This window comes from Cylas formicarius, unplaced genomic scaffold (assembly GCF_029955315.1).
Source record: "Cylas formicarius isolate icCylForm1 unplaced genomic scaffold, icCylForm1.1 PGA_scaffold_60__1_contigs__length_14711, whole genome shotgun sequence".
NCBI classification, from domain to species: domain Eukaryota; kingdom Metazoa; phylum Arthropoda; class Insecta; order Coleoptera; family Brentidae; genus Cylas; species Cylas formicarius.
Genome location: NW_026844342.1, coordinates 5,001 through 14,711, shown reverse-complemented (window position 1 = coordinate 14,711; position 9,711 = coordinate 5,001). Strand labels below are relative to the sequence as shown.

Sequence of the window (9,711 nt, the reverse complement as noted above, 5' to 3'; positions counted from 1 at the left end):
AATCGGGGCCCGGTTTTCGAAATTTTCTTTCCGAGGCATCCCTAAAAGCTTCGGAAAACCTTCGGGGTCTCCTCTTCGAAGGCGTGTCGTTAGTGTTAGATATCGACGCCGACTTCGAAACGCGCGCCCGGTGTTTGTGATTTCTTTTAATTCGGTCTAGGTTCTCCGAAATAAATACCGCTTTTTTTTGTTCCTTATTTCCGTCGTTCGCGCGATACGAATCGAAATCGTAAGTTTAAAAAACAGAAACTGGAAACGGGAACTCGAAACGGAGTGTAATAGGTGTCGGGTGGGTATAGGAAACGGGCGGGACACGCGATCGCGAAAATCGCTTTCTCCGCCGAGCGACGTCGAACGAAAAGTCGAAAAATTATCGGTCGCGAGTCGAACATTGCGGGCTTCGATTCCGGTAAAACTTCGACCGCGAAACTTTTGCCCGAATCAAAAAAAAAACTCGCTTTTCGATTGTTTACCTTGAAAATTTGAAAGCTCCACTTTCGTCGTGATTTAGTTCGAAAATCTCTCTCGCTTCGGGTTCTGCTCGCTCGCGAAACAAACTTTATAGTATTTTAAAACCTTATTCGAAATAGCGGTCCGTTTCGTTTTAAACGTCGGCCGAAACATGGAAAAAAAACGATCGCTGCGAAGCGCGGAACCTCACCGCCGAAGCCGGGCTCTTTCCTAGCGTAAATCCGACGGCGTTCAGTCCTCCGATTGTCCGTCCGACCATAGTCGAATTCGTTCGCCGGCCTAACCGAATTTATTAATTTCGACGCGCGCGCGGTACTCGTACTCGTGTTGTCGTTGTTTTTGTCGCCGTTGTTTTCCGTCGTCAGTATTTGCGATAATATGGCAGAAAGCGAAGTGAAAGTGTCGACCGCGTCGGCCGCTTCTTCTCCGGCTCAAACCTCCGCGACCATTTCTTCGTCTTCGTCGACGACCGTGAAAAAGGAAAAGAAAGCCAAGAATCCCAGAACGAAACCCAACCATCCGCCGACTTCCGAAATGGTAAACAACGCCATAAAGGGACTAAAAGAGAGAGGCGGTTCTTCGTTGCAAGCCATAAAAAAATACGTGGCCGCCAACTACAAAGTGGACGCCGAAAAAGTGGCTCCTTTCATTAAAAAGTACTTGAAGTCGGCCGTCGCTGCGGGAACTTTGGTTCAAACCAAGGGCAAAGGTGCGTCCGGTTCGTTCAAATTGGCGTCTTCGACTTCTAATTCGGCGAAAAGCGGAGCCGCGTCCTCATCCTCGGAAAAAAAGAAGTCCGTGACCAGAACGAAGAAAGCGTCTCCGAAAAAAACCACCGGAGAAAAATCTGGCGCCGCAGGTGGTGGTGGTGGCGCTTCTTCGAAGCCCGCCGTAAAAAAAGGCGGTCGCCGCCTCTCCGAAGGGAAAAGGAAAAAGCGGGGCCGCCGCGTCGTCCGTGGAGAAGAAATCGGCAGCTAAAAAATCCGCCGAAAAGAAACCGCCAAAGGCGCCGCCGGAACGGCGGTAGCGGCGTCGATTAAAACCAAATCGCCTTCGAAAGCCAAAAAATCAAACAAGGGACCGACGAAGAAACCGAAAGCGCCCAAACCCAAAACGGCAAAATCGCCTCCCGTAGCCGCTTCCGGCAAAGTTAAAAAGCCCGTCTCGCCCAAAAAGAAGAAATGAACCGCCGAGAGAACGTCGATGGGTGTTTAAAAAAAAAACGAAATTTTCGAACGGTTCTTATCAGAACCACAAAAAAAATCGCTATCGAATTCGTAACTATCTTCAAAGGCAAACTCGAATCCCGGGCGTCTCGGGGGTAAATAGAAAACGATTTCTTTAAAAAATATATATAAGTATAAATTTATTAAAAAATCTCGAAAAGGACTTCTCTTTTTCTTCTTTTTTCTCTTTTCCATTTCGTTCTCCCTACGACAAACTTATTCTAACTTATCCGCCGGCGAATTTTAAACTGCATCTCGTTTAACAACGAAGCGTAGTCGATTCCGACGACGATCACGCAAACATTAAGAGAAATATCCCCGCGAACGTATTTATATGAGAAGAAAGTCCGTTGACAAGCTCCTCCCACCGAAAAGCGAACAGGGGGCGGAGCTTGTTGACCGACTCCGTCGCGATATAAATACGTTCGCCGGGGTTTTTTCTCATTTCGATCGCGAAGACCGCTTTTCTTTGTGAATAATAATGCCTTCGAAAACCGGTGGAAAAGCCGCCGCGAAAAAGCAGAAGAACGAAAGCCGTCACCAAATATACCAGAGGTCGAAATAAAAACTCGTCCGGTTTTACAAAGCAACGGGGAGTGGGGGGGGTTCTTTTCAGAACCACTAATAATTTTTTTTAAAGACGTCGTTAGTTGCGAAAAAAAAAAAATCCAACCGGGCCGTTCTCAAATAATTAATAAATGAAAAAGTTTTATTTTTTATTTTCAATTTTAACGAAATCTTAAAGGAAAATGATTTGTGGTTCTTAAAAGAACCGGTTTGTTGTTAATAATAATAAAAGAGATTATTATTAATCTTAAGCTCTCTCTCCCCTGATACGCCTCGCCAATTGAATATCTTTCGGCATGATCGTTACTCGTTTGGCATGAATGGCGCACAAATTTGTATCTTCGAAAAGACCGACGAGATAAGCTTCGCTCGCTTCTTGCAACGCCATTACCGCGGAACTTTGGAAACGCAGATCCGTTTTAAAGTCTTGAGCGATTTCTCTGACCAGTCGTTGGAACGGTAATTTTCGGATCAATAGTTCGGTGCTCTTTTGATAACGTCTAATTTCTCTCAAAGCCACGGTGCCCGGTCCTGTAGCGATGAGGTTTTTTAACTCCTCCGGTTGCCGGTGCACTTTTTCTCGCCGCTTTGGTCGCCAACTGCTTTCGGGGCGCTTTTCCTCCGGTCGATTTACGAGCGGTCTGCTTGGTTCTGGCCATGATAATAAAACACGTTCGCGGACGTACTAGAACACCAAATCACTAACACTCGTCGACAGATAATGGCCGCACGAACGTCCGTCCGTTTAATTTGTACCCGAGCGTTTTCTCTTCTCATTGGTCCAATCGACCTTTTTGGGCGTGGCGAATTCCCGACTCGACAAAACCGAAGCGCCGGACCGTTTTCGGTCAGTTGATCGTGGCACTTCGGACGGTTTTGTTTGTTAATATATCGATCAGAGAACTCGGCTCGTATTAAAAATGACCGGTAGAGGAAAGGCGGCAAAGGTTGGGAAAAGGTGGTGCAAAGCGACATCGCAAAGTGTTGAGGGATAACATTCAGGGAATAACCAAGCCGGCCATTAGAAGATTGGCCCGTCGCGGAGGCGTGAAACGAATTTCCGGATTGATTTACGAAGAAACTCGTGGCGTTTTAAAGGTGTTTTTGGAAAACGTCATCAGAGACGCGGTAACCTATACGGAGCACGCCAAAAGAAAAACGGTAACGCAATGGACGTGGTGTACGCCCTAAAAAGACAAGGTAGAACTCTTTACGGATTTGGTGGCTAAATTTTTCGTCGATCTTGCGGAAACACAAAAAAAAAAAAAAAGGTTCTTTTCAGAACCACAAAATACGTTCCAAAGATTATTCGTTATTTCGAGTATAATGCCCAACAAACCATTATCGAGTCGAGGTAAGTTTTGAATTTTTAATTTCTCCCCGTGTTAGTGTGATTATTAATCTGTGAAATAAAGGAAACGAAATCTCAAATAGAAAAGTATTTGTGGTCCTTACAAGAACCGTCTTCCTTCCGGCGAAAACTTTATTTAGCTTTGTTGTCGGTTTTCTTAGGCAACAGAACCACCTAGCGATCTTAACTTCGGATAATAATTTGTTCAATTCCTGGGATCGGCAATTGTAAATGTCGAGGTATTATACCGGTTTTCTTATAGTCCGAAAGAGAAAACGTAAAAAGAAGGAACGTTTCTTTTTTTTTTTTTTTTAATAATCTGTTAAATAAACGAAACGAAATCTCAAATAGAAAAGTATTTGTGGTCCTTAGAAGGACCGTTTTCCCATCGTCTTCCCTCGCCGCAATTTTTATTTTGCTTTGTTGTCGGTTTTCTTGGGCAAAAGAACCGCTTGAATGTTCGGCAAAACACCTCCCTGAGCGATCGTTACTCCCGATAATAATTTGTTCAATTCCTCGTCGTTTCGGATCGCCAGTTGTAAATGTCGCGGAATGATTCTGGTTTTCTTATTGTCCCTCGCCGCGTTACCGGCCAATTCCAAAACTTCGGCGGCCAAATATTCCATTACGGCCGCCAAATATACCGGAGCTCCGGCGCCGACCCTCTCCGCATAGTTTCCTTTCCGAAGTAATCGGTGAATTCTACCTACCGGAAACTGTAAACCGGCCCTGCTAGAACGAGACTTCGCTTTCCCTTTGACTTTGCCTCCTTTTCCGCGTCCCGACATCGTTATTACCGTTAATAGTACACGCACGAACGTTAACAGCACAATGACGCTCTCGCAGACCGTGGGCGCGCTATTTATAGGACATGGGCATGGACCAATGGGATTAGCGCTTCGGCGAACGATGCCCGGGGGCGGAGCTTGTCGGCCGACTCGGTCTCAAATAAATAGCTGCGGCCCGGTGTGGGCCTTGTCAGTCCGTTACTTTGCGCGCGTCTAATCGATTGTAGAAAATGCCACCGAAAGTAAGCGGTTAAAGCGGCGAAAAAAGCCGGCAAGGCTCAAAAAAATATTTCGAAGAGTGATAAGAAAAAGAAACGCAGGAGGAAGGAGAGTTACGCAATTTACATTTACAAAGTGTTGAAGCAAGTTCATCCGGATACTGGCATTTCGAGCAAAGCCATGTCCATTATGAATTCGTTCGTAAACGACATTTTCGAAAGGATTGCCGCCGAAGCTTCTCGTTTGGCTCACTATAATAAGCGATCCACTATTACTAGCAGAGAGATTCAAACGGCCGTGAGATTGTTGTTGCCCGGAGAGTTGGCCAAGCACGCCGTCAGTGAAGGGACCAAAGCCGTCACAAAATACACCAGTTCTAAATAAATGAGCGTCGACTTGGAGAGTGTAAATTCACCAAAAACGGTTCTTTTCAGAACCACAATTTTTATATATTAATCAATTCGTTTATTCATATCTTTCTTTCTTATTTTTTTTTTTTTCGAATCATAGTTAGATAAAAGTGCTTATCGTCGAAATAAATGGCAGGAACCCGGTTTCGCGTTTATTTCGATTGACGTTTTTGGTTAGCAAAATTGATTTTCCTATTTTTTTATTTAATTAGGTCAGTTCGTGTTGAACGTAGTTTTGATTACTTTTTATTTGAGTGTGCTTAATTTTGTTTGTGTTTGTTTAGTTTTTGCGAATTGTGGTTCGTTTTGGTGAAGTTTTGCATGTTTTTTTTTTTGGTTTGGTTGATTTGGGTTTGTTACACGGTTAATTTTGGTTTCTTTTGCTGAATTTTCGCTAGTTTTGGTTACTTTGGTTTATTATTTCCAGTTTCGGCCGCTATTGGTTAGTTAGGATTATCGTTAGTTTTGGGTTTGTTTAGGATAATTTTGGCTTGTTTTTGTTAATTTTGACTACTTTTGCTTAATTTTGCTTAGTTTTGGTTACTTTGGTTTATTATTTCCAGTTTCGGCCGCTATTAGTTAGTTAGGGTTCATTTCGGTTAGTTTTTGTGAACGTTTCCTATTTTTGCTTAATTATCGTTAGTTTTGGTTTGTTTAGGATAAGTTGGCTTGTTTTTGTTAATTTTGACTACTTTTGCTTAATTTTGCTTAGTTTTGTTTACTTTGGTTTATTATTTCCAGTTTCGGCCGCTATTAGTTAGTTATGGTTCGTTTCGGTTAGTTTTTGTGAACGTTTCCTATTTTTGCTTAATTATCGTTAGTTTTGGTTTGTTCAGGATAAGTTTGGCTTGTTTTTGTTAATTTTGACTACTTTTGCTTAATTTTGCTTAGTTTTGGATAATTTGGTTTGTTTTGCCGAACTTTGGCCAATTTGGTTTGTTATGATTAATTTTGCTTAGTTGTGGTTATTTTTGTTCCTTTTGGTTAGTTTTGTTTAATTTTGGTTATATTCGGTTAATTTTGGTTAGTTTTGCTTATTTTTGCTTTGTTTCGGTTAGTTTTGCTTATTTTTCTCTGCTCGCGGCTAGCGGCAAAAACCTTTTATGGGAGTATATGTTTAAAATGAATAAAATAAAAAAAAAAAAACAAAACTCTCTTCCCGCTGGTCCGCAATATTAAAGAAGACGGACTTATAAATGTTTAATAATGAATTTATTAAATCGCGAGAAAAAAAATGCAAACACCCGAAATTAAAAATGATGGAGAGTATCGTCCGACAAAATCCGGGGACGGCGATTTATTTTTAAGTCGGAACCGGAACCGGCGGTCAGTTAACAAAAGTAAGTAAAGAAAAAAAAATATTTGAAAAAGTGCCCGCTTTAACCAAATCGAACGTAACCACGAGCGAAAGTTTCGCTCCGAACTTTATTTGCCCGCCGCAGCCGATATTCGGGTTTTCACGTGAAACGTTCGGAAGACTAAGGAATGGTCCGTTACCTATAATAGGTGAGATGGTCTCGAGCGCGACCGCCGCGTCGTGCGTATAGACACTTCTCCCTTCGCAGAGCAAAATGCTTTTTCGATCGTTAGATCGCCTTCGAGTCGACCGTTTGGCGCGATTAATTGGCTCGCTAACATTTTCGTATCGTGGGTTCAATTTTTTAAGAAAAATTGGTTTCCTTCATCGGTACGGGAACGTAGACCGTTTTTCGTTTGCCATCGGCCCGTCTTCGTAGCAGCGATTGCTCGAGCGTTCGAAAACATTTTAAGGCTCCGCACCTTATACAGCTAGATCGCGAACTTAGCGGGTGTTTTAAAGTAAGATTTGGCACTTCGTGGTTCGAAAGCGGTCGCCCTATAATATTTTTCTTCCGAAAAATTTGCGATAACTCTCATCTAACCGAGCGAGTTTATATGCGAATCCGGAACGTTTCTTTCGAGAAATCTCGTGTCGCTTTCAATCTAGCGAAGAGTGATCGAGAGAATGTCCGAAAATTTCCGTCGATCGACGTTCGTTGCCCGAGGCACATCGGTTCGACGCCGCGCCGCATTTTAAAGCTTATTATGCGCGCGCGAGTCGGATTGTTTGATCGCGCACTCACGTCGTCTCGATATTTATTACCAACAAAAAAAAATTGGACGGATCGCGTCCGAATAATAATAATAACGAGTGTGGCGTCGGGAACGGTTCATTTCCGTACTCGCACGCTATCACCGCCACACAAAGTGGTCGCGTCTGTTTCTATTTAAAAATAAAATAAACGCGTTTCGCGCGCGTAATTATTATTTTTAAAAAAGAGACTGTTTGTTGTCGTACCGCGCCCGATCGTCGTCATCCGTGGCGGCGGCGGCGGCGGCGCGCTCGACACGTAGAACAGCTCCCTGGTTGATCCTGCCAGTAGTCATATGCTTGTCTCAAAGATTAAGCCATGCATGTTTCAGTACAAGCCAAATTAAGGTGAAACCGCGAAAGGCTCATTAAATCAGTTATGGTTCCTTAGATCGTACCCACAATTACTTGGATAACTGTGGTAATTCTAGAGCTAATACATGCAAACAGAGGTCCGACCGGAGACGGAAGGAGTGCTTTTATTAGATCAAAACCAATCGGTGGCGGGTTCGCGCCCGACATCGTTCAACTTGGTGACTCTGAATACTTTACGCTGATCGCACGGTCTCGCACCGGCGACGCATCTTTCAAATGTCTGCCTTATCAACTGTCGATGGTAGGTTCTGCGCCTACCATGGTCGTAACGGGTAACGGGGAATCAGGGTTCGATTCCGGAGAGGGAGCCTGAGAAACGGCTACCATATCCAAGGAGGGCAGCAGGCGCGCAAATTACCCACTCCCGGCACGGGGAGGTAGTGACGAAAAATAACGATACGGGACTCATCCGAGGCCCCGTAATCGGAATGAGTACACTCTAAACCCTTTAACGAGATCAATTGGAGGGCAAGTCTGGTGCCAGCAGCCGCGGTAATTCCAGCTCCAATAGCGTATATTAAAGTTGTTGCGGTTAAAAAGCTCGTAGTCGAATTTGTGTCTCGCGCCGCCGGTTCATCGTCCGCGGTGTTAACTGGCGTGCCGCGAGACGTCCTGCCGGTGGACTTAGCCCGTTCACGCGGGCGGTCCAACTCAATCCTGCCGCGGTGCTCTTCATTGAGTGTCGAGGTGGGCCGGCACGTTTACTTTGAACAAATTAGAGTGCTTAAAGCAGGCTAAAACTTCGCCTGAATACTGTGTGCATGGAATAATGGAATAGGACCTCGGTTCTATTTTGTTGGTTTTCGGAACCCGAGGTAATTGATTAATAGGAACGGATGGGGGCATTCGTATTGCGACGTTAGAGGTGAAATTCTTGGATCGTCGCAAGACGGACAGAAGCGAAAGCATTTGCCAAAAACGTTTTCATTGATCAAGAACGAAAGTTAGAGGTTCGAAGGCGATCAGATACCGCCCTAGTTCTAACTGTAAACTATGCCAGCTAGCGATCCGCCGACGTTCCTCCGATGACTCGGCGGGCAGCTTCCGGAACCAAAGCTTTTGGGTTCCGGGGAAGTATGGTTGCAAAGCTGAAACTTAAAGGAATTGACGGAAGGGCACCACCAGGAGTGGAGCCTGCGGCTTAATTTGACTCAACACGGGAAACCTCACCAGGCCCGGACACCGGAAGGATTGACAGATTGAGAGCTCTTTCTTGATTCGGTGGGTGGTGGTGCATGGCCGTTCTTAGTTGGTGGAGCGATTTGTCTCTGGTTAATTCCGATAACGAACGAGACTCTAGCCTGCTAACTAGGCGTATTTAGACATCTCAAAGGCCGGCCGGCTCGGGGTTCGCCCCGTTGTCGCGCGCGGTTTTTACTGTCTGCGTACAAACAATTCTTCTTAGAGGGGACAGGCGGCTTCTAGCCGCACGAGATTGAGCAATAACAGGTCTGTGATGCCCTTAGATGTTCTGGGCCGCACGCGCGCTACACTGAAGGAATCAGCGTGTCCTCCCTGCCGAGAGGCCCGGGTAACCCGCTGAACCTCCTTCGTGCTAGGGATTGGGGCTTGCAATTGTTCCCCATGAACGAGGAATTCCCAGTAAGCGCGAGTCATAAGCTCGCGTTGATTACGTCCCTGCCCTTTGTACACACCGCCCGTCGCTACTACCGATTGAATGATTTAGTGAGGTCTTCGGACCGATACGCCGATGGCGTTTCGGCGTCGTCGATGTGTCCGGGAAGTTGACCAAACTTGATCATTAGAGGAAGTAAAAGTCGTAACAAGGTTTCCGTAGGTGAACCTGCGGAAGGATCATTAAAGTGATAATAAAATTACACAGTTTGTCTTTATTTAGTCGAACGAATTTTTGTCGCTGACGCTCGGTCGAAAAATATCTCGCGTCGATCTTTAAGTCGGCCGCGATTAAATTCGACGACTACGACGACCACTCGACCACCGTAAAAAAGGGGAGAGAGGAGTAGGAGTAGGAGGAGCGCCGACAAAATTCCGGGTACCTAGACGGAACTCGAAGCGCGAAACCTAGTTTCGCGCTCGCCGTCGACAAGGTGTCAAACGATATTCGCCCGGAGCACCGAAAAGTACTTACACCCACCCGCGACCCGCGAGGAGGTGTGTATATAAACTTTAAACCGGCGCGGGTCGTCCGAACGCGAACGCGCGCGCGCCTACC

At 45.3% G+C, this 9,711-nt stretch overlaps 1 non-coding gene across 1 annotated transcript; it reads left to right on the top strand.

Moving 5' to 3' along the window:
* Positions 1-7,411: 7,411 nt before the first annotated feature.
* On the top strand, positions 7,412-9,338 carry LOC132702725 (small subunit ribosomal RNA). Its single transcript, XR_009618951.1, has one exon. It is a non-coding gene; the product is annotated as a small subunit ribosomal RNA (ribosomal RNA).
* The last annotated feature ends 373 nt before the right edge of the window (positions 9,339-9,711 follow it).